The sequence below is a fragment of the Meriones unguiculatus genome, chromosome 1, assembly GCF_030254825.1.
Source record: "Meriones unguiculatus strain TT.TT164.6M chromosome 1, Bangor_MerUng_6.1, whole genome shotgun sequence".
Taxonomy (NCBI): Eukaryota; Metazoa; Chordata; class Mammalia; order Rodentia; family Muridae; genus Meriones; species Meriones unguiculatus.
Genome location: NC_083349.1, coordinates 92912627 through 92936423, shown reverse-complemented (window position 1 = coordinate 92936423; position 23797 = coordinate 92912627). Strand labels below are relative to the sequence as shown.

General features: G+C 47.1%; 1 protein-coding gene across 2 annotated transcripts in view; it reads left to right on the top strand.

Annotated features, from left to right (window-relative positions):
• Prkce (protein kinase C epsilon) overlaps positions 1 to 23797 on the top strand; it is a 482657-nt gene that overhangs the window by 230053 nt on the left and 228807 nt on the right. The gene's annotated exons all lie outside the window — the stretch shown is intronic.

Below are 23797 nucleotides of genomic sequence, written 5' to 3'. Positions count from 1 at the left end.
TCTCCTGGCCACTGTGTTCCAGGTGGGCTGATGGCTGTGAGAGGGGAAAGGGAGGCCAGTGGGCTCAATGACAGGTACGTATGGTTGGTGCCGGAATGAGCAGCTCAGGGCTTGACACCACCGCACCCCCCAGGCCTTGCATATGGTGCCCTTTACAGGGATTTTTACTGCATGATCGTCCCCAGCCTGTAGTTAGTTTCCTCTTTATTCTGTCCACTCACCATGCTGTGTTCCAGAAGGATCTGGAAAGGCTATAGTTTCAAATAACTGAGTTGAAAAAAAAATGCTAGCCAAAAATTATTTTATTTCAGTGTGTGTGTATGTATGTGCTTATGTGTATATGCATGTGTGTGTGTGTGTGTGTGTGTGTGTGTGTGTGTGTGTGTGCAAGTTACTATCGATAGTCATACTTCCAGTGTCTGAGGCCCCATAGGAATTGACTGAAAGGATGTGAGAGTGGCTTCCTTTGAAGAAACCAGTGAACAAGTGGTTCTCTGAGGAAGCCCAACCTGAAATAAAATACCTCAGGGCCACTTCAGTTCAGAAGTAATTCTTGATATATTGCTAGACACAAACCTTGGCTTTAAAAAAGAAAAAAAACATTTTTTTTGTCATTCCATTTCTTCTCTTGAGATATGACCTTGCCATCCTACTGGGACAGAGATCTAGATGTTAATGCCTGAGTTTGTGATGATGGTCAAACACAAAAGACCTGGTAGGATAAGGTTGCCAGATAAAGAATAGGACATCAATTAGATCTGTATCACAGGCCAGCTCCTCATGGTATGGTATAGTGTAGCAGTGTCTCCAATACCGCTTGAAACCTGTTGATGAAAAAAAAAATCGTGTCATTGTTCTTGTTTTGTTTTCAGGAATTGAAATTTAGCTGGGCATCTTGTGTTTTCTTTTCCTCAGTTGGGCCATCACCTGCAAGCTATTTAGGGAAACCTAAACACAGAGGAAAGGACTTAAAATGTGCAAGGTAGAATAGCACAGTTGTTCCTTGTTCCCCCTTTGAGGGAAGGATTGAAACATTCTCAAGTGCCTTCTCCACCCCAGCTCACCTTTGTCCTATCCTATTTAGTTGGGTAGCAGTTATGTAAGTTGTAGGCTAGCTAATGTTTTGTGTGATTCACATAAAATAAGGCAAATGTAAGAGTTGAAGTTTTACCAAAAAAGCTTTTCATTTTTTATAAGTGTATTTCATGGAAAAAGGCCAGTGGTATACAGGCCTAGAAGTCTGGCTACCCAATTGCCATTGGTGACCACCATGAGGATGAGTCTCTGTTCACCCAGGGCTGATATCAGTGGCAAGGAGATAAGATACAGTTTCTTCACTCTGCCACCTCTCCCTACATTGGAGTTTAACTGGGGGACTCGTAAGTAAAACTGGTTGAAGAGCTCGTGTGTCTTTGTGCTAACACTGGGTAAGATAAGCATTTTGAAAAGAAAAATACACAATTGGCAGAGGCCACGGGAGGCTCGGAGTGCGCATTTCTTTCCCCGTCAAGAAGTGAACCATCTTAGTGCTGTGTTTACTGGGCAGGTTTAATGAGGATTACCCAGGGGCCAGGGCTTTGCTGGAAGATCTTAGAGATCTGATCAGGGTGAGAATGAATCAGTGAACATCTTTCTAGGAAGGTGACTTAATGGATGGCAGCATAGCTGGCCTGAGTCATTCCCCTTTGTCTCAGGATTTGTCCCTTCCTTCTGACAAAAAGCCCTCCTTCCTCGAAGCTCTATGCAGGGCATGCTCCTGACAGCAAGGACTTTTGAGGGTGACAGTGGACCAAAAATATGTGTTGACAAGCCTTGGGGAGCAGTCAGAGCTGGAGAGAGAGGTTTTGGGAGGCTGTGTGTGAGGCCTGGAGAGTGAGTACAAGGAGACTGTACAGCTTTGTAATTTTTAAAAAACGATTATATAGATAGTGGCAGTGGAGTGCATGTAACTTCTGGAAGCCCAGAGCCACCCAGGACCTGCTGCTGTGGTCAGTGTTAACCACACCGTGGGTGCTTACCTACTGTATCCTATGGCAACAACAGCTCCTTATTATTTCAGAGCGATGCTGGGGTGGTCGGTGTTGCGACATACCTCACGCTGGCCGGGATGAACACTGGATCCTGTATGCTCCTGATTTATGCCCAAGTTCCAGGATCCCCCTCATTTCTGTCTAACACACTCCACCCTAACCAGTCATGGAGTCTGGTACTGACGGGGAGGGGAGGAGTGCTAAGAAGTGCTTTTCTGGAGGTCAAGCAGAACCCTGAATGAGGAGTCCATTAGCTTCCCCAATCGATATCCAGCTTTAAACATTATGTATATTGATGAGCTGATTGCTAGGAGACTCAGGCTGAGGGAATTGGAATCTATTTTACTAGGCCAAATTGGTTGTTGATGGGGCATAGTAGACTGTAGCTTTAATAATCAGCTGCAGACATCCTGCTGTTTAGTAAAAACACAGCTTAAGCACAGGACATCCCATGTGCTTGCCTTCTTTCCTGACGGCTGAGCAGAAGAGGACTCTCACTGGACCTACAGTGCTGCTTGCTCAGTGGTTCTCAGCCCTCCTGGTGCTGCAGCCGTGTCATACAGTTCCTCATGTTGTGGTGACCGGTAAAATTGTTTTTATTGCTGCTTCACAACTGTAATTTTGCTACTGTTATGAATCGTACTGTAAATCTGATATTCAGGATCTCTGATGTGACCCCTGTGAAATTCATTTGACCCCAAAGGAGTTGTGACCCATAGGTTGAGAACCACTCTTCTAAGGGTTGGGCGGGCCATGGCTAGGGCCCTGTGGGAAGCCTCTGTCGATGCTGGGTGAGCAGAGGGAGACTGGTAGGGGAGGAAAGCAATCAGACTGCATCCTGAGGACAAGGGCTCTTTTGAAGAGCAGGGGGAGAGTGGGTCCTGCCACTGATGATCTTGGGACACACATGTCTCCCTGAACTGTTTACCTAGCTCTCTTTTCAGGATTTACAGATTGCATAAGATGCGGCTCTCAGAATGGGTCAGAATTTCGTTGATGAACTTTGAGGGAAGGTGTGTGATCATACAGGGCATGGTGGACATTCAGCAGGGACAGGGGTAGGGGTACTGTCTCCACAGGTGATGGACTTTGACCTTCTTTTGCACCTGCATGAGCTTGTCCTGTTGTGGGGTAGCCTGTCTAAGCCTAGTGTATCAAAATCAGCTGGCCCCACTGCTCACTGCTCTTTGGCTCCCCCTACTCCTCACATGGCTCAAGCAGGGGAGGATGCCTCTAGATTTGGTGGTTCTCAACCTGTGGCTCACAACCCCCACAGCGTTTGCCTATCAGACATCCTGCATAGCAGATGTTCACAACAGTAGCAAAATTATAGTTATGAAGTAGCAATAAAAATAATGTAATGTTGGGGGTCACTGCAATGTGAGGGTCTCAGGCTTAGGGAGGCTGAGAACCGCTGCTCCGGATGATTGTAAGACCATGTAGACCAGCTGGACTTTAGACAGCTTGTTTGGGTCACTGATAGGCTTGCAGACACTGAGTCTGAAAAGTGCCCTCCCCTTGTCCCAGGGCACAGGCAGCTTTTTGTGGGACAAGACACTGCCCAATGGAGAGGACAGGTTCCTAAAGTCAGACAGTTAGAGGCAATCGGGCTAATTAAGCAGCTACAGATTTCCAAGCACATAATTGCTCTAAGGGACTCTGAAGATTTAAAACTGCACATTTACTAAATAAAACCGAGGCTTTCACAGTTAAAGCAAGGTGAGCCCCGTTTCCTTGTGTGGGGCTATGTTGGCTCAGCGGAATTTAGGGTGGGTAGATGGTGAGGGTTTCCAGTATTGCTCCTGAAAAATCTCTGAACCCATGTCCGGCTGTTGCTGTGACTCCTACCCTCTGCTAGGCTAAGCTGGCGGGGGAGGGAGAGTGTGGAATGTGGAGTATGGAATGGGAGCTGCCATCCCAGCCTCTGGCCTGTAGCAGCGCTGGGCATTGGTGTCCCAGCAGCTTCTCCGCTATCTGGCTAAGTATGACAGTACCCCACCCCCAATAGGCCTGGGGCCAGCTCTGATTGGAATGTCTGTTTTATTCCCAGAAACTCTCTAGAGACTGGTCACACCCTCCATGTGGCTGGGAGAGTATTTTGCAGGGTCTCCTCCTGCCATCCTTCCCTCAGGAGCTACAATTCAGCTTCCACTTGCTAGGCTCAGTCCAGAGAAAGAGGTGGGCTGCACTGAGTGAGAGTGAGGGTCCAGACAGTGTCTTCCCATAGTACTGTGGAGGAGCTAGGCTAGGCAGGGGCCCTGCTTGGCTCCAAAAGAAGGCAGTGGAAGGTACACAGAAGTGGCTACACGTGTAGGGAACCCGGAAAGAAGAAAAGAGATGTCCCACATGTTAGATTGCTGAAGAGCAGAGATAAAATGCTAGGACCTCCAGCAGAATGAGATAAGTGATGGAGGGGAGATCCCAAGAAGAGAGAAAAGTAAGCCTTGATGTCATAGATCATCTGACTCAGAATGAAAGGGTTCTTAGTAGACCGCTCTTGGCAGAGGGAGAGACAAATCAGCCCCTTGTTGGGTGACTCTCAGGGAATCAGAGGCAGGCAAGTTGGATATTTGAGGAACACTTGAATGGACCCAGTTGTGTTTAGAGGACAGGATCACCCGAGACCCTCTGCTGTGTTCTCAGAAGACCTCCTGGTGGTAAGTCTCCTGTGGAAGTGGGAGTAAACTGGGCTCATTGACTTGGTCTCTGAGAAGGAAGAGCACATTCCCCTGAGGGCTTTGTATAATACCCCTCTTCCTTTGTACTGGAGGTGGCCTGAAGGTGTAGCTGAGACCATCTCCCCTGTCAACTGCTTATGGTTCCCACAAAGCTGTTTGCTATTGTTCTTTTGTCAATGGCAAAGAAAGATGAGGTTTCAATGTGCTGTGTGTCCCTTCTAAGGTCCAAGAGAGTTGTTGCCTTCTGATCAGATGACCTTGGACAAACTTTAAATTTCTGGGTCTTCATTGTCTCACACAGAAATAGGTACCGTGGTGGCTACTTCACAGCTCTGAACCAGCTCAGTGGCTCATGTTTGTTAAGTACTGAGAACAGTGTCTAGCACACATATTAATAAACAAAATATTTTGTCTATGGCGATCTTTCCTGTCCGCCCATTTTTCTCTTTCTAAAATTCTATCTCCATTTACCCTTTCCAAGTGTGAAAGGGTCAAGATAATCATTCCACTTTGGGACAGAAAACCTTAGGTTTTTCAAGTGCAGGATGTCGAGGGGTAGGAACCAAGATGCCTGAGCACCTGGCCATGCCATGTGCAAAGGGAAGAAATTTGCTGTGTTTCCATTTATGCTCCATCTCCTCCAGTTTCCTAGTCTCACACTCACACTAATGGTTCTACTTTCTGGGCACTGGATGAAGGGAAGTGAATGAATAAAATAACTCCTTGGTGCTGAGAGGAAATAAGTGCCAAAGAGACAGCCGGGTCCAGGGAGCCAGGCATTGCATAGTCCGTTGTAAGGAAGCAGGATGGAGTGGCTAGTCCCTCCTTTTGTTCCAGTGAACCATGTTCCTCCATGACCCAGGAGCATGATCCAGGATCCATAGCTCATGAGACCCAAGGCAGGTGGGAGAGTCACTGTTACCTCAAGCCCTCTCCCTAGCACCTGGCTCCCAGAGCCTCACTGCTTCTCAGACGCAAATATGCATCCATGTGACCTTGAAGGGCAGTAAGTGCCGATTCTGATCCTGTGTGTGCACACGTGCTAGGCCACTGGTTCCACTGTTCTAGCCAGCTTCTGTTGCTGCTGATGCTGCTGTCCGTGAACCTGGCCCAATTCTCCAAGGTCTAGGGGACAAACTGGGGTGGACAATCTATTGTTCCCACGGAGGGTGACCACCGTTACCATGGGATGTCTCTGCTTTTTCTTCTCAAGCTCCCATGTTTTTCAGCACTAGCCAGATGGGGCAAAAGATGAGGCTAATGAGGTCTCACTGGGGTAATGGGAAGGGCCTCTCTGTGACAATGTTGCTTCATTTTCTAGGTATGGGGAGAATTAGTCCCCTGGGGTGGGCAGAAAACACAGCAAGAGGAGAGCAGGTGGGCTGTACGGCAGAAGGATTCCTCCCTATCCTATACTCATCTGCTCAGGCAGCTTCTGCTTAGGCTCTGATTTCTGTGTCCAATCGATTGGCCACTCTTTGTGCCATGTAAACATGCATGACTGAGCCTTGACCTTGAAGCCAGCCAGCCATGGAAACTTCTGTCTTTCACTGTCTTTTTGAACTTAGGAGGAAAAAAAAACCTTAGTGGGTAGAAAGCAGCTTAAATAATGTTGTCATTAGGAGCCTAGTTCTCTGCATTAAATTCTGCACTTATTAATAATTCAGCAGTGCCCGTCCCATCATTTGTGAGTTATTTGCTGTTTTGAAAAGCACTTCCACAGCCATCATCTTATTTGATACTCAAAACAGCATCATTGAGAGAAAAGATTATTGTTCCCAGGCATCTGAGGCTCAGGTTGGTTTATGCCTTAGCCAGGGATAACAAGGTAGTGGGCCAGAGACCTGGATGGATGCTCTTTTCTCTCTCACTAGAGTTAATATTGGCACTTCAGTAGGCTTGTCCACAATGCACAGATATTTGCCCTATTCTAGACATTATGACTTAATATTAAGATTCTTTAGATGTGACCAGGCTACAGCTGGGTGTCATGATTAAGATAATTTTGAGGAGAGTTCTGTTGCTCCTAAATACATGACTGAGAATCCTCCAAAGTTTACAAGGAGGTTAAAATAGCAAAAGTAATGAAAATCAGCAAGAGCAAATCTAGTGAAATTAACTGGAAAGTGTGCTTTATTTGGCCTCTACCCATCCTCAATCCCTCCCTCTCTCTCCTCTTACAACACACGCACACAATGCTTACGTTTTCCCATAAGGTTCACATCCCATGCTGAGCTAGACCATCTAGAGAGGAGTTCATAGGGCAGTGTTTGTTGGATTTGCTCTGTGAATATCACCTCCATGTCATCCTTCCTGTCGCCTACCTTTGGACAGGTTTCCCAAGCCACTACCTGTGACAGGTGAGACAGATAACATAACCAACCACAACTTAATTTTCCTCAAACCTGATTTAGGCTCTAATTCTACATGCTGCTTGAGGTTGCCATGGAGACAGTCTGCTGCACTTTCCCTTAAATAGAATCAGAATCACACTTCTGCCTATGTGCAAGGTAGAGGTGACAGGATAGTATTTCTATAAAGGGCCCTTTCCATAGACTTAGCTGCACCCGAGTGGCCAGAAATCTGTGAGCAGGGCACCGAGACTTCACTTCATGGCCAGAACCAAAGCAAAACAAAAGAAGTGTGTCTCTTGTGTTAATGATGCTGGGGATATTCTCGCTAAACTATTTTTGAAAGATTGTCATGTGCAGCTAAAAGTGTCTTTGAGGTCATTGCCCTGGCTTCATGAGAATCTCACACTGAAAGTAATCAGGAAAGGGTGCCATGCATTGAAGCAGTAGCCAAAGTGCCAAGGCAGGAGCCTCTTACTCCAAAAAGAATTGCTATCAATGGAGAGACACACGTATTCAAATACTCTGTCTTAGTGTTACATCGGGATGCAACCTGGGCAACAAGAAGAAAGGGAACATCTTTCATGGGTAGGCCAGGGCACGAATCATGGTTTGTCTGGCTGTAAGCTTGTATTCTTTTATGAAGGGTTTCCCAGCCCCAAAGCCTGCTTGCTTTGCACCCAGGCTGTGTGGGATATATCCCACACTGGTTCTGTCATGCAACAGACTGCAGTATGAAGGCCCCGAGGGAAAAAGTGCTAAGGGGTGTCTGAGGCCTGTGGAAAGGGAATGAGGCAAAAGTGGGATGGTATTGCCATGCTTTTTCAGGGTAGGAGATCTGGACTGACTGAAGCAAATGGCTTCTGTGTGAAGGACTGTGTCAAGCCCTGGGAAAATGGCAAGGGAATGTGATTTACCTGAGAGAGTCACTGCCCATCAGCTTTTGACAGCCTCAACAGGCTTTCTTTAAAAAGGTTTCATAACTGGAATTCAGGAACAGTGCTTATCCATCAACATTAGGAAGTGATGAGTAATTTCTATTTTAAAAAGTAGGGGGTAGGAACCTCTTTTGCTTATTAGCACCTTACCCGACCCCACCACCACATACAGCCTTGCCACCATTCCACTAGGCATGAGGGGATTCATTGAGAACATGAGTTGTGGAGCAGAGAGTGCCTGGGTAATGCTCCATGAGCATTTGACCTGCTGGGAAGTGCTGCACGATGCTCACAGAACCACAGTGAGCCTCCTGGGAAAGTGGGCCATCAAATCGCAAGTGGTTTGAAGCATTCCCTGGAGATCATGCCACGGGACTGTATATGGTCCTGTTTGCTCCAAACCCTGGAAGCCAGATGAGAAACCATTTGCAAAAGTAGTCTTCATTAGTCCTGCCTGCCATGATTAAACAGCCTACTTTGGGTTCATTCCCAGTGGCCCCAGGTTCCTCTAGGCCAGAGGTTCTCAGCTTTCCTCACACTGCAGCCTTTTAATATAGCTCCTTATGTTGCAGTGACCCCAACCATAAAATTATTGTTACTACTTCATAACTGTAATTTTGCTACTGTCATGAATCCTAATGTGCAGGATATCTGATATGCAATCCCTGCTCAAGGCCGGTCAGTAACTGTGTTTTGGGAAGATGGAAGCATCGTGGTGGAGGCTGAACAGTTATGAAGGTAGTAGTAAGTATGTGCCCTGGTCTCTGGTACGTCTTCAGAGAACAGATGTCCCCGCTGTGGCAGCTGCCATTGCCACTACCACCTGCTGATGACGTGGCTTAACTTTAAGGTGACCAAGAAACTACAAGATTTGGGGGGATGTATAAAGGCATATATGTGAGGCCCTATATTCAATTTCCAGAGTTGCAAAACAAATGGAAAAAAAAAAAAAACAAACAAAAACCCAGTCAGGAAACTAGAGGACTTCCAGTTTGCCTCAGGCCTGGGGGAATGTTTTCCAACTGTGATAACAGAGCTTAAGGTCGTGGATGTGTTTTGGGGTGATTTCTTTCCATCGGTTCCACTAGTGGGCCACAGGAGTCCCTGCAGTCAGAATGTTGGTAATAGTGGTGAGCACTTTGACCAGGGTTTTCCTAATCTGGGTCATTATACCACCGGGAAACTGAAGCAGAGAGGGTGTCTGTCTGGTGGTGTGGTAGGTGAGGTGAGGGTTGGGTGCTGTGGGTGGCGCTATGTGGCTAATTAGTAATGGACCATGACTGTCCTTCTGCAGCCAGTTTTCCCCAGGAGGGACAGGGGACGCACTCCAGGTGCAAGCTGGGTAAGAGGCAGAGGGAGGACTAAAATCACGCGTGGCTACCCCCTGAGCCTGCTGACTCTGCTTGCAGTTGTGGGTGGAGGAGGGGCATTTCCTGCCTAGGGATGGGAAGCTGGGCTTCTGCCAGAAGGGCCCTGATTGTGGTGGGTTGAGCCTCTCGACCCAGCCTTTGTCAGAGGAGATGGCTTCTGACAGCTCCCGGCAGCAGAGATAATTCAGGAGGCTGGCAGGAGCCTCTCTGGAGACAGTGAGAGACAGGCTTTGCAGGTGGCACGAAGTGGCGGAGAGCTGGAAATGAGCTGCAGTGGCACATACATCTTCCAAAACGCCCTACCCTTGACACCTGGCGTCAGCTGAGTAGAGTGGGGCGCTTCTGACGAAGGTTTCTAAGATGGAGGGGAGGAAGGCAACACTTTGCTTTACGAGTCCTGGATGCAACAGGGGAGACTGAGAGTCACTGTCTGGCAAAGGGTTGTGTACACATTTTCCATTTGCTGCCTGCAAGTCTCTCTTGGGGGTGGGGATTGGGCCACCCAAGCCCAAACCAGAGCCCAGAAGGAATAGCCAGGAAAAGTTCAAGTCCACGTTTTATGGCACCACTCAGGATACAATGACGGTGTATAAAAGTTTGGGACAGATGCTGAGGGGCCACTTACAGAGAGAGCTTGACAAATGCCCTTGTGGAGTGTGCCCTGTCTTCTAGGTCTGTGGGGAAGTGTGCTGTTACTTGTTGGCTGCACAGGAGGAGCCATTTCTGAGAAACTCTTCATGCAGCTGAACAGGAATTCTCCTGCACATACTTTTTGTTCAGCTCAGTGGGATTCTGGGATTCCCTCAGTTAGGTGTCTCTTACTTAGCTACCTGTAGTTTGGCCTGATCTTTTCAGCCCAATTATAAGCTCCAATTGGAAGACTGCCTTCTGCCTCAGTAGAAGTTTTGCTGTCTAGTTGTCCATGCATTAACCCACTTTAAGTTAACCCACTCCAACAAGCGCCATACTGAACATGATCCCACCTGCTGAGGAGAGAGCCTGCAGACATCCTGCCGCCCAGGTGTGTTTATGTGTGTGCAGGGAAAGGAGCCAGGTGTGTAAACAGCACCATCCTACCACAACGCAGTGCTGACCTTTCTTCTCTGAGGATCCAGAACATGTGATACAGCCAGCCAAAACGTTAATATCTATTCTTCTGGTGCTAGAAAGACAAAGCCACCTGCCCCGCCCCCTCCCCTTTCTTCCTTCTTCAGGCAGAATGTATTGAGATTTAATTTGTGGTCTTATCTAACAGAGCCTAATGCTTTTCTTCCTGGGTGGGCCCCATTAACGGTGCTAAGAGCTGTTAGGAAATACAGTTTTCCTTGTGTGTGTAGCTAAGTATAATTTATACTCTACTCCTAAAATAACTAATTGCGTGTTTAAATAATATATACATATATGGCATGTTAGCTGCTAGGAGCTTTTGTGTGACCAGAGAGATAATAAATTTGTATGTGAATTTAAAAAAAAAAATTGACATAAGCCAGGTTGGAGGTAAATGCCAGAGTGCTTAGAATAGCTGATGGGTGGATGGTGAATCCCATAAATGATTATGAGAAAAACAACAGAAGACTTGGCAGCCTCTGCTCTCACGTGGAGTGGCTATGGCTTGGGAATATATTGTCTAGAGGTCCAGTGGCTCCCTAGGTCTGGCATACAGGGGTTGGGGGGGGGGTTGTTCAGTGCTCCGTGTTTGGGTTTGGGAGTTGTCAGCATAATGCTTGTGATAGTTCATCCTTTACCATCAGCTCAACTGGATTTAAAATTGCCTAGGAGATACACCCCTAGGCATAGCTGTGAGGGCATTTCTGGAGAGGTTTAGCTGAAGAGTGAAGACCCCCCCTTAAGGTGAATGGCACTATCCAATGGGCTGGGGTACTAGACCGAATACAGAGGAAATAAGGTAAAAATGAGCCAACGCCATCCCATCTCTTCTTGACTACAGACATGTTGAGTCCAATGGCTTCACATTCCTGCTGCCATAATTTCACTATCATGATTGACTGTGTCCCTTCAGACCATGAGCACACTCTTCCTTGAGTTGTTTTTGTCATGTATTTTACCATAGCAATGAGGAAGAGTAACTAATGCAATGCTCTAGGAAGTGTATACACAGGGAATCTTCCCAGAAAGCCCGGCCAAGGACAAAGCCTGAGGAAGCCCTGGTCTATGGAACAGGCAGGGACAGAGAGCTTTCAGAGTGATGAAGAAGAATTAACAGGAGGAACGAACATGAAAGAAATTCCAGAGATGGGAACTGGTCTTCAGACTGTAGTACGTTATCAGGGTGGAAGAATGACCAATCAGAATGAGAAGTAAGGAGAGTTGAGGAGCCTCGTGCCCTGGGAGCAGTCAGGGAGAGATCACATGACTGCACTGCCTGAAAAGAAGTGAAGGCAGAGGGGCGGGAGATGGGTGGAGAAGGCCCAGGACAGAGTTTTGAGGTTCATTTTGGCTTTGTTCCTAGAAACTAAACATAGAACGTTCTTCTTGCTGTGCAACACTCTGTCACTGAGCTACCACCCACAGGTCTCCAATTGCCCTTCTCGAGCTCACCTAAGCTGGCAAGGCAGCCACTGGTCCTTTTGCTTTCCACCCAAGCCCAGGGTACAGGGTCCTCCTGCACCCTAGAATGCCAGGGCACATTGAGCTCAGGGCAAGTATTGCCTCATTTTTAATTAACAACCATTTTCTTCAAATAATAATGCAGATGCAAAGGAAGAAAACACTCTTTCAATTGCTAGTGTAATTAGGCCACAGAGATTGGCCTGATCTCACTGCCTCTCCAGAGCGCTGCAAAGAAAGATAATTCATGAACGTGGAGATTTTCTCAAATGTTTTGCTTCTGAAGGGTTGAGTAACTGGCTCCTCATGTTGTTTTTAAATTATGGCTGCCAGAGCTTGGAATACTTGTTTCCAGGATGAGCCTTCGTGGCCTTCCAGTGTTCTGAGGAGTGGGGCCACATCTCTGCACCTAAACCAGCCATGGCCTGGGCTACAGCAAGTCCTGCAGCACATTCTTTGCCTCACTTTTGTGTTTATTGGCTTCTTAGTGGTGATAGAGCTCAGTAGTTTCCAAACTGACATATTAGTGGGGTGTGAAATGAACTTTAGTGAATTCAATCAATTTAAAAAATATGAAGGAAACAGAAAGTGGGCCAGAGGCAGCAAGATGGCTCAGCGAGTAGAGGTGTTTACTGCCCAAGTCTGATGATGTGAGTTTCGCTCCTGGAACCCACGGTGGGAAGGTGAGACTCAACTCCTCCTTGTTGTCCTCTGACGTCCACGTGTGTGCCCTGGCATGTGCACATAGAATATGTGCAACCACCCGCGCTCACACACATCATACATGCTTGTACACATGGTAAATAAGTTTGGGGCCAGTGAGATATCTCAGCAGGCAAGGGCATGTGCTGCCCAGCCCAAGAACAATCCCTAGAACCCACGTGGGAAGAGGTGAGAACCAACTCCTGAAAGTTGGCCTCTGACCTCCAAATGGGAGAAGTGGCTGCACACACAGACACACAAAAGATAAATAAATGTAACAGAAATTTAATATGAAGAACAGAAAGTGTAAAAGTGTATCATCCGTTCGGAACAACAATTGTTTAGTGGAACTGCAAATTTTAGATAACATAATATGTGTACATCCTGAGTTTTATGCTGTGTGTGTTATGGATCAGGTAAGGTACTGTGAAAATTAACGTTCTTGTTGAGTGCCTCCCTAGTTTTGATCGTTAGAATCTCACAGAGTACTTTCTTTCAGTACCTATTTCCAGATGAGTTTCTACTCACTGGTTTCAGTGGTCTGTGTTTGAGAACATTTGCAGAGACTCCAGCCATCAAGCACAATTAAAGCCTACTGGTCTGGTCCCACTCCTACCCAAAAGAGAGATGCCGTTACACTGTCTCTTGCAGATGCTAACCCTTTGGGTGCCAGTGCTCGCTCTTCCCTTGCTCACAACTGAGCGTCTTGTGTCTGAAGAGCTGGCTTATGACCCCCCATCCTCACAAGGATTCCTGGAGCCCGTTCCTCACGGCATGTGTCATTAGAAACTTCTGGTGGCTGCACCATACCAGCCACCAGAGGCCGGAGCTCTCATGCTTGCAGCTTTGCTCCATCTCTTCGACTCTGCAAATACATTTCTCATGCCTTCCACCCTTAGAGCCAAGTTTCTCTGGCTCTTAAACTGTAGGCTACTGTAGCGATACCCTGCCTTTCTCCTCCTTCACATCTTTGAATTGCCCTTTAGCTGAAGAGAGAGCACAGTGTGCCAAGTGCAGGGTATGTGGCATTTATTTAGGAACAAGGACTTTAGCATCTGCAAACACTAGGGGTGGGTGTGGCCTTGGGCCTTGGTTTCCTCAGTTTGAACGCTGAGGCAGCTTGGAGTAGTTTACTTACCCGAGATGCGAATACATGACTTTCAAGAGCAAATGATATTCAAGTCATTGGGCATAATCAGGTTAGGCATTGCTAAGAGTCCGTAAGGCCTGTCAAAGCTGGTAGATTAATCAAGTGTTGCTTGTTGCCTTGACATACAGAGGAAACAATGGCGTCCTGAAGGACTAGCTGGGAACACCCGGCTTAGCAGGGTTCTACATCCGTGCTCAATCGGTAACTCGTTGTTGCTCTGTCCTTTCCAAATTTCATTCTTTCTACTTCTCAGCCACTGAAGAAAGTGCCCTTTGGCTGGATTTATCACAGTATGTTTTAGACTGAAGGGATTTCTGCTCTTCTCCCACACCTGAAATTCTGTACAAAATAATATAAAATAATGGAGGAGGAAGGCACAGGGTTCCTTCAGCCGAGAAAGTCTTTATTTACTGTTTCGGTATTTTGTGGGAATAAATAGATATTTTAAAGTGTCCGACCAGCACCTCTGCTGCTAGCCTCCAAGCATATCTTAAGATCCACGGCATGAATGTGCAAGACGCAAGGGTTTAAATATTAATAAGATTGGGAATCAGCTGTTCGCTATGAGCATTTCAGAATTTCTAACGCTCCAGTGAGCCCTAAAGAACCCGGCCCTAGTGCTGGAGAGACAGACAGAAGGCTCGCCAGGGCATGGAGGGAGATGGCCAGGTCAGGGTGGAGCTCTGGAGACAGAAAAGGCTGATCAGGCTCTGGGATGATGGGGTTTGTGTTGATTGTTTTCATCACTGCTTGGGTTTCTTTTAAAAAATGTATGAGCTAGTGTTATTATAACAGGAAGGGGGCTTGGCCTGTGTATACTGAAAAATTCATTGCTGAGTAATGTATAGAGTCAATGTTTGTCTGGGAAATTTCCATGCACTCCCAACTGAGAATTTCTTCTGCCTGGCCTGGTAGTGCACACCTTTAATCCCAGCACTTGGGAGGCAAAGGCGGGCAGATCTCCATAAGTTCAAGGCTAGCCTGGTCTATGAATGTGTTCAGGGAAGTTGGTGCTATTATACAGAAAAACCCTGTCTTGAACAATGCCCTCTCTCCCCCTCCAAAAAAACAAAAAAAAAAAAAAAAAAAATAGGGAGAGAGTATTTCTTCTACCAAATTGAGAGCCCTGATCTTTCCAAGTAATCATCTAAGACCATGTTGTCCAAACACAGTAAAGCCCTCAAGTGGAGACAGTGAGTATTGCAGGTGGAATACTGTGTGACCCTGAAGAAGGGATAGGAAATGCTTTCCTTCCCCGCACAATGAGAGCTTGGACATCACAGCTTCAGCTTTCTCTCTCTGCGAGTCTGTAATAGCTTTAGGCCTTCTACAAAAGCATAACTCAGTTCTATTTTGTTAAACTCCGATGGTTGTACAGTGTTACTATACCAACAGTTTCTTTGAGACTTAAGACTGTATGAGTCAGCCCTCTATTTGCAAGGGCAGATAGGGTAGGGTAGAGCAGAACCAGGCTTAGGAAGCACCGGGATGTGTTGGAGAAAGCTGCTGCCCCTGGTGTTCTTGAGGCTGACATGTGCAAACACGTATGTTCAGATGACAACCATGACATTATGTAGGATTAAGGACCAGAAAATGGCTCAGACAATAAATGAAATTGCAAGAGAAAAATCACTATATAAATCATTTTTAGGTTTCTATAGTTACTTTAAAGCCAGATGATTCAAATTCAGCCCAAATCCCTGAAGCTTTCATGGTTTGTGAGCCGTAAAGGAATCTGTCCACCAGCTCAGCACAAAAGACACATACAAGGTTTGCAGGCTGGTGTCCTCCACAGTGGCCCAGGAAGGTTGTGGGGAATGAGCCTAGGAGGAACTGAGCACAGCAGGAGAGGTAGAGGCCAGTGAGAAGCGTGTGACTTTATTGCCTCCCTGGATGTTGTGTCCTGCAGATGCCCAGAGGAGGGACTGTGGTTCCAGGGGAAGGGGGTGGAGGAATGTACAAGAACAACTGTAGTCTAACTAGAGCAGAGGCTGCGAACTTTGAGCAGTTTTCATAGGCTCCCAACTTCAGGGAGCTTTCCCTTTTCAGCAGAGATGAAAAGCTGGACAAGGCAGTGCCTATGGTATAGACACACACACACACACACACACACACACACACACACACACACACACACACGTCATTCTCTTTTCCGCAGGGGCCTGGAACTCAGCTTCCAGATTGAGAACAGAGTGACCTTGGGATGGGGTTTTGTTTCTCTCAGGAGAGACTAGAGCGTTTTAGGGGGAGGCCAGGTTGTGGAAAGAGTTTTCCACGGAGTGTTACAATTTAGCTCTTTTAGAATGAGGTCCCGGTGGTAGTGGAAACTTGGGCGTTCCAAAGCCTATGGCAATACCAAAGTGTTACAGCTCTCCTGATAAGCTTCTGTGCTAAGCATGGCAGAGGTTCAGGCAAAAGCCCCTGCCTGGTGGGCTTGCAGATGAGATACAGACTTGGCGAGGCCCAGGTCCAGTGGGCGGGAGGGCAGGTCTGGTAAGATGTGGCCCAACAGGAAGCAAGTCAATGGCTGCCCAGGCAGTTCCCAGCACAGGTGAACAAATGAACGGGAGCTCGCTGTGGCCAGTCAAGCCCCAGGCTGTCAAAAAACTTAAGCGGGTTCTCTCCAGGGAGAAGGGAAGCAAGCCCTCCCTCCCTCAGAATATATAACGAATCTCAGGTGGTCATGGTGGAGGGCTGATGGTACCCAGCAGGGCACAGCTCACAACACCTGTATTTGAAATCAGAGACTTACAAACCTCAGGCAGTGGGAGGGATTTTGAGGGTGAAGGTGTTTGATTCACTGGGGTCAGAAGGTCAAGATGTCTGGTTTACATGCAGAGGTACAGTACCTCATTCGCATGCAGTAGCACGGCCCCATCACAAGAGGGAGGAAATATAGTACTTCATTATTCTATGGTTAGGGGAGAGTCTTCAGGTAAAGTCAAAGGTCATTTTACTATATGACTAAGACTCTATGTTATATAATATATGACTGTGCTGATAAAAGTCATCTTATTAGCATAGGGTGGGTATCTACAAGAATCCCTGGCTGAACAGCTTTTCTTACCAGGACAGGGTCAGGCCTATGATTGTCCCTGAGGTACCCAGATGGGAGTGTGGGGTGAGAACCCTGAGGGGAAAAGGGAGTCTATCTCAATAGACAGAGCTTAGTTTGGCTATCAGGATACGCCAGACTTCAGGCTTATCAGCAGAGCTCCACACACAGACAGACATACACAGATACAGATACACACGCGCACACACACACACACCCTGAGAAGAAAGAGCCCAAAACCCTAATAGTGTTTAGCTGGTAGAGTTTTGAATTATTTTTCCTAACTTGTTTAACTTGCCAGGCTTTCTTTAGTGAGCTTGTTCAGTGCTTCCGATGTAAATAATGTAATACAATAGGTAACATCAGGAGACAGTACAGGGCTTAGGGAGATGAAGGCCAAGGAGAGAGGAGGCACCAACCGTGAGGGTGATGTGATCCTGGTGAGCCCCAGCATGGAGAAGGCTTCTGCCTAGTGTCTCAGACTGGGCTGTGGGGAGAGCTAGGACAGCTAGAGATGACAGAGGGAGGAGTGCATACATTGTTTCAGATTCAGCAGAATTCCAAGGATGGCAGAGAAGACAGTGGCTGTGGTGGTCCAAACAGGATGGCTAGCCTGTCTGAGGTGTCTGGCAGCCCAGGGGCTAGCCCCACCCAGGCTTGCTAACGTTTATGTAAATCAAGGTTGCTATGTGGAGACAGCTGGTTTCATTTTAGCTAAATTGAAAATAAGACATCAGGGTAGAGAAAAGAGATAGGAGTGGACAGAGGCAAGAGGGATGACTTGGGCTCTGGGGAACACAGCACAGCCCGTCTGTCAGGCAGGAGCTGAGCTGTGAGCATCTGCTTCAAACTCAGGAAACATAGGTGGGCAGGCTGGGGGTGGGGACCCCAGCAGCTGGCCAGGATTCAGAAGTTGCTCCCTTCCCGGAGCTTGCTGTTGTCCAACTGGCATCAGAGACCTGAGGACGCCAATGCTGCTAACGGTGTAAGCCTTCATTCTGCAGTTTTCTTTGGATCCACGGCAGTTTGTATCCAGACCTCAGTTTTGGCTAAAGTTTGGAGGCCCACCTGAAGGTGTATAGTGCTATTTGGCTTTCATGTTGGAGCACACTGAAAAATGTGTGGTAGGATCAGAAGACAAAGCCCATAGAGAAGCTAAAGCAAGTGGCCCATGCAGTCACAGATAGTTGTCACAGGGTACCTTTTAAAAGGCCAAGGTTTCTGAGGTGGTAGGGTAAAGACTGAGGAAAATTAGAGGAGCAACTGCTAGCACCTCCCAGCTGTATGAACAGGGTCCCCCTGACCCTTGACACTGGAGAAGACAGTGTGAGGGCCTCTGCAGAGGAGATGTGAGCCTATGTGTATGTCTTTGTCTTTACCACTAAGTAGGCACTCTGCCAGCCTTTCTCGGCCACAGCAAGGGTGAAGATGGATGCAGAGGAAGTGAGGGGCTTGGGGCCTGCATTTTCTCATTGCAGCAGCAAAATGCCTGGCAAGGGAAGGTGTCTCTGGGCTCACAGTTGAAGGCACAGCACATCACAGCAGGGCAGTCATTCAAACAGGACCTTGAAGCACTGGGCACATTGTATTTGTGGGGGTGGCAAATGCTGGTACCCAGCCCCATGGGGTGGTGCTGTCTGCTTTTAGGGTCACCCACTTAAAACCAGTCTCGAAAGTCCCTTACAGAAGTGACCAGGGGTTTATCTCTTAGGTGCTTTCAGGCCTTATCAAACAGACAATATTAAGCACCCCAAGACCTTCCCATCCCTGCCAATTTCTGACTGATCTTTCGAAGTTCCTGAGTTCCCGTTCCACTTCCATGTGTGGCCCTCGTCTGTTCAGACAGGCCCTCTCATGTCTTGGAGCTCACAGCTTCACCCCCAAATGAGGACCCAGACTTCATTTGCAGCGTGCAGGCAAGAGCTGAGCAGTCTCACTGTCAAAGTGCTGCATGAGGAGAGTGTATCTGAAAGTCTCTCGGGGGGTGGGGGGGTGAACTATGGCATCTCCTTGAGGGGAGAATGGAAAGAGAGTGCAGTGCACACACAGGCCTCTTCCTCCTCAGTGGTTTCCTGAACATGGGAATGGAAACAGCCCAGCTGCCTTGGAAACCAGTCTGGCAGTTCCTCAAATGATTAAGCACAGTTACCAGATGACTCGGCAGTTTCACTCCCAGGTATAATCCCAAGCCTAATGAAAATACATGTCCACACAGAAACTGTATGTGAGTGTTCATGGCAGCATTATTTGTTTTAGCCAAAAGGCAGAAGCAGCAAAAACGTTGGTCACCTTTTAAGTGGATGAGTAAAATGTGGAATATTAACGCAAGGGATATAGCCGAGTCATAAAAAGGAATGAAATGCTGACACAGGTGAGCCTTGAAAATGTTCAGTAAATGATGTCAGAGACAGAGCCCTGAAGCACACAGTCATTCTCACCCTAGACAAGTTCATAGCCTCATAAAGCTTACAGTTCTGGTACACACAGGATACTGGGGGTTGGCTGGTAGGATAGGTTTGGTTGTTTGATTTTTTTTTTTTTCTTGAGGTAGCCAAGATGTTTCAAAACTGGCTTTGGAGATGATTATCCTCCTGTGAATATAAAATATAAACATGTAACATTTGTTTATAATATCAATGGGCAAGGCTTGCCAGAAATTCAGAAAATGATATACAAGGGGGCTGAGCCTGGCAGTGCACACCTTTAATCTTAGCACCAGGGAAGCAGAGACAAGCAGTCTCCGTGAGTTCAAGGCCGATCTGGTCTACATTGAGAGTTACGAGCCATCTAGGGATGCACGGGGAGACCTTATGTTTAAAAAAAAATGATGTTGGGTTGGGGAGATGGCTCTGCAGGTCAGAGCTGTGCTTCCAGAGGACCGGGCTCATTTCCAGCACGCACATGGCAGATGACAACAATCCGAAGACCAGACGCTTCTGGTCTTCTCAGGTCCCAGGCATGGAATGGTGCACAGACAGGCAGGCAAAGCACCCATACAATTTTTTTTTTTAATTAAGGGGATATATGTGTAACAGGTGTTCCATACACCATCCCAGAGAATTACTTGTCCCCTCCATCCCTACATTCTCTTACTTTGCTTTGCTTTTTATTTTCCTCGTGAGACAGGGTCTCATTTAACTTCCATCTCCCAGATGCAGGGTTAACAGGCACGGACCATGACGCACACCATCCTCACTTTCTAGATTAGGAAATGTAGTCACCGAGCAGATGTACCACTTTCCCAAAGCCACAAAGTTGGAAAGCGGTGGACTGTGGTACCCAGTAGCCAGAGCCCTCGGGCAGTCAACCCTGATACACCAAGACTTTCCTGCGTGTATCCCAGGTACGTGCACAGGAAGGGAAAACCAGGCTATCTTCCTGTGCAGGGGAGACATGTTGTCTTCATATTGGTGTTTCTTTCTGGTGTGGTGCTGACGAATTTACAAAATGGACTCGTGTGTGTGTGTGTGTGTGTGTGTGTGTGTGTGTGTGTGTGTTGATTTGGGCTTAATTTGAAAATATAATACATAAGAGCAGTGAGATAGTTTCTAGACTGTTTTGATAGTTTACTGGTAGAGACTGAATCATAATCATAAGTAATATATATCCAGATGCTCCCTTTCCTGAGGAAAATGAACTGAGATTCAAATGGCTTTCCAGGTCCATGTTTTCTTAAGGAATGTTATAATGTAAACATGACTGCTCTTGGGCTGAGGTTCTTCTGGGAGGTCAAGTTAGATTACAGTGGGGTGGCATGAGTGTCGACATCAATTTGAGGTCATCTCTGACTCTAGAGAATTTCTGTAGCTCGGCTAGTTAAAGTCTACAGTGGTTGGAACCAAGGGGTAGTTTAGAAGTTAAAGTGTGTGTTGCTCTTGCAGAGGGACCTAAGTTCAGTGCTAAGCACCAACGCTTGCTGGTTCACCACCACTTATAACTCCAGGTCTGGAGGTTATTATGCTCTCTTCTGGCCCCCACAGGTACCTGCACACACACACACACACACACACACACACACACACAATTTTATTTTTATTAAAAATAAAATCAATATTAAAAATTAATAAAATTGGCTAAAGAAAAACAGCCATTAGGATCTGCTCTGTGGTCCCTGGCAGACTCCTATCTTGCTGAGAACTGCTTCTTCTCTCTACCCTTTCTACCCAGATTTCAGGTCAGTAGCCTGGCAGAGAGAACAGACAAATTTCTGGACTGCTCCGTGTGGAGTCACTTAACTGGTATCCCTCCATGCCACCTGACACTTTAGGGGAGGGGCCATCATTTGTCACAGTAGCAGTCAGCACCAGCTCTAGAGACAAAACCTGTTCCAGACACACGTTTTCCCCTTTGATCCATACAAGAACCCGGAGAGACAGGTGTCTTTGTCTTCCTTTTTGACAAAGCCATCTTTTTAGACGCTGGAACTTGGCAATTGCCCATTTAGGCAGCCTACACCCTACATCCTTTCCAAGCTACTGAGTTCCAAAAGAGTCCATTTACTAGTAGTTGAAAGAAAAATCCCTGAAAACCTTCCTATTATCTTAATGCCCAAATCCACAGAAACATCAATGTGTGTGGATAAAATGGTGTGATATTTTCACCTAACATACCTGTATCTTCCCAATAATTTGCACATTACCTGTAATACCTAACAAATTTAAGAGGTTGTTTAAACTCTTGTGATACCATAAACAGTTGTGATACCATATTGTTTAAGGAATAATGGCAAGAAAAGAAATATGCATATTTACTACAGGTAGAGAATTTAAAAGATATTTTTATTGTAGTCAGTTGACTATGGATGAGGATGGAGGTGAGGGTTAGAGGCCCACTTCTGCTGACTGAGCCACTAACTGCATGGTGTCTAAATCAAAGCTCCCTTATGCCAAAAAAACCAAAAACAAACAAACAAACCCTACAAATCTTCGAAAGTAGTAGAAAGAGGAGTAAGAAGCAAGGCTCCAGAGTCCCCATTTTGAATTCCTGGGTAGCCTGTCACCTCCCTTCCCACTGGCCGTTGTCCTTGAACCCTGTCACCTGGGTTGCGCCAGGAGGTGGCCCAGTCCTGCCTGGTCACGGCTCCCCGGGTGCCTGGCTCCTGGGTACCTACCAAGAGGCAGGAGCAGATCTCTAATAGAGATGTCGTGCTGATCCTGCAGCTGCTGTTGCTAAGCAGCTGGCTCTCCGTTGCCTGGAGATTATCATGGAGTTGAGACTGCATGCTGGCGAGTGTGTGTGTGTGTGTGTGTGTGTGTGTGCGTGTGTGTGTGTGCAATGTGGGGATCTGCTTGAAGGCCTAAGGACCTCCAGACCTTTCTCTGGAGCCTCCAGTGTTCTGTTAGCCAAGCTCTCTAACTTGAGGGAATGTTCTTTGTGTATTAGTCATGAGATATAACAAGGGTACAAAGGACCATTCTCTAATATCTCCTGGATTGTGGGAGTCCACAGTTTTGGGGGATTTATAAGAAGGGAGAAAATACCACAGCCCTTCAGGAAAGCCATCTAAAGCAAAGGAACAGGAACAGCCCCGTGCCTGGATGGAGGAAAGAAGTGTTGGTTTTCAGTTCCCTCAGAGTGGCTGCTTGATGGGAGAAATGGAGAAATGAGCTTCAGTGAGTATAGAGTATGGCAGAGTTTGTGTGGGAGAGACCGTGGCACAGCCAGTGCTTTGGAAAATGTAGATGAGTCAATGACCCTGGTCCCTTTACCCCTTTTTGAGGTTTGACACTTCTCCAAGCTGGTTGTAGGGAGTCAGGACAGTTTGGAGAATCTAACCAATTGCATTGCCCACAAGGATGTTGGTGTGCTCCTACGGAGAAGCCACTAGTTTGGTTCTGAGGCTCACAGAATGAAGCCTGAGGGAGAGAGGTGTCTCTTCCCACCAACTAAGAGAGATAAGATATGTGACTCAGCCTGCAGCTGCCATTTCCTCAGTGGGAGCACAGGAAGTAGCCAGTATGTTAATCTAGCATGTATGTTCGTGACCTTGCTGTGTTCTCAACCCTCTTTCATGCACTGTGGTGAGCACAGAAGTAGAGACATAAATTCTGCATCAAGAGAAGTCGAGGCAACACTAGTGAAACAATGTGTGGGATGAATGATTAAATACTGCCTTTTGTGACAGTGATGTTGAGATGGGGGTGTGCAGATCAGGGAGCCACTCCTGAGGCATGAAGGGCTGGGGAGACTCTTTGAGGAGGCGGGGGCTGACCTTAGCCTGGAGGACGAATAGTTATGAGCTGAGGAGATGGGGAAATATTCCAGGGAGAGCCTAGAAAGCATCGGTGATGTGGGTGGAGGAGTTTGGAGTGTAACAGGAACGAGGGGTACCAAGCCAAGCAGAACATTCGCTCTTGGGTGGAACAGCAGAAGAGGAGAGGTACTTACAGGGAGTTCGAAATTTAAGTTTGACTTTTCTTGGATTCTAGGTCTCAGAGATGCTGAGAGAGGCAGAGGTGGTTGGTGTTCCCTATTTGCACTCTGGTTGCCAAAACAGACGGACTGAATTCATGAAAGTGTAAAGCACTTCTACTTTTTAGTAGGAAGGAGAAGGGCGGAAGGCAGGGAAGTTCCTCAAACCACTGAGCCATCCTGTATGTGGGTGTTCTGTGGAAGCTCAGGGATTGGACATGTAGACTCATGACAGACAACCCAGGCTCTACCTCTGAGTGGAAGGTTGTTTAGCACAATGAATGTTCTCAATAAATCCCAGACCAGCTGCTGTTGTATCCCGGCCTCCATGTTACTGAGCACTTTCATCTGCACTGGTGTCAGCAGAGTTCTGCAGGGATGAGCTTGTGGGAGACGTGAGGCTGTAAGCACAGCTTGGGTAAAACATGTCCTCTGGAGTATGGCCGAGCTCCTAAAGCCAGCTGGACTGTGTAGAAACCATCACATCTCTGGGGGACTCTGGGCTTATCAAGCCACAGGGACAGGGGTGGCCCTGAGAATAGAG